Here is a 1,223-nt window from a genome sequence, read left to right as displayed (position 1 = left end):
GGAGAAGATTGTCATGGGGCCCGCAAGGCTAACCCCCGCTTTAGCGGGGAAAATGGCCTTTAAATACGTGTGTGTGTGTGTGTGTGTGTGTGTGTGTGTGTGTGTGTGTGTGTGTGTGTGTGTGTGTGTGTGTGTGTGTGTGTGTGTGTGTGTGTGTGTGTGAGAGAGTATGCGAGTCTGACTGGAAATTGCATCCTCTGCAGTGTGACTGGAAGGTTGGCGTTTGATGGGGCAAGTTTAACATGATATTGGCCTCACCCTAGACTGAACAGGAGCAGTGGAGGGTGACCGAGAATCAGAATGCAAATTTCAATGAACAGCACTTTTTGGCGCACATCCGACGATCGAACACCGCTTGGACGCTTTAATTTGAAGATCACACACGCAAGACACAACACAGGTAATGATGGTGGTTGAGAAATGTCAAATTACGCAGACGTTAACAGAAATAATAATTTTTTTTAAATAAATCTTTACTTTAAATACAATGTTTCTTGTTGCATTTTTTGTGTCAAATTCACCTTCTGAGGTAGTCAGCATGTGCAGAAGAGGGTTTTACATTGCAGACGCTGTTTTCTAGGAGTGGCATTATGCCTCTCTGTGGTGACAGTCTGTCAACGACAGACGTAATGACGTCAGCGAATGACCGATGATGTCATGACGGAATTACGCCTCTCAGCGGTGACGTCACACATCGCCATGCAAACGAACGTAAAAATTAAAAGATCGCCCAAAATTCCCAAACGTGTCCGTCTGGCGTGATCTCACATAGCCCATGCTGTTCATTTGACCAGAGAGCACCCGCATGTAGAAAGTGGCGACAATCCGTCTGGCAGTTTTGGAGGAGAAACGTCAAATTACATGCAGACGTTAACAGAAATAATATATAGATGTGTTGTGCAACTACTACGCCAACACACTCATTCAAGGCGTGCAACTTGTGCTTTAAATTCCATTTTTATCAATGCACATATGACCAGGTGGTTCAACACTTTTAAAACCCGAAACTGTTCAATAATGATGGGTCTTTAGCGGTGATCTCCAACAGCAGGTCGGCATTGCCACAAATGGTCCCTCGCTGGCAGCAAAGTGATGGCACAAATGGTCTCCAACATGCCATTGTCAGTAATCTCTCAGGCATGGCATGTGAGTTGTCCTTTGGGTAAGGTGACAAGGCAAACAGACAAAGCAAATGAGTAAGGTATAATGGCAAGGCAAGGCAA

General features: G+C 45.1%; 1 protein-coding gene across 9 annotated transcripts in view; it reads right to left on the bottom strand.

Annotated features, from left to right (window-relative positions):
• Window positions 1–938: 938 nt before the first annotated feature.
• Window positions 939–1,223, bottom strand: part of LOC147014788 (ubiquitin carboxyl-terminal hydrolase 36-like) — a 51,146-nt gene continuing 50,861 nt past the window's right edge. For all 9 annotated transcript variants that reach the window (XM_085853056.1, XM_085853059.1, XM_085853057.1 and 6 more), the window contains one exon: window positions 939–1,156. The gene's annotated coding sequence lies outside the window, so the exon portion shown is untranslated. The remainder of the gene's footprint in view (window positions 1,157–1,223) is intronic.

The sequence above is a fragment of the Eptatretus burgeri genome, chromosome 13 (assembly GCF_056783735.1).
Source record: "Eptatretus burgeri isolate ZD-2024b chromosome 13, Ebu_testis_v1, whole genome shotgun sequence".
NCBI lineage: Eukaryota > Metazoa > Chordata > Myxini > Myxiniformes > Myxinidae > Eptatretus > Eptatretus burgeri.
This window is presented reverse-complemented; position numbering and strand designations above follow the sequence as displayed.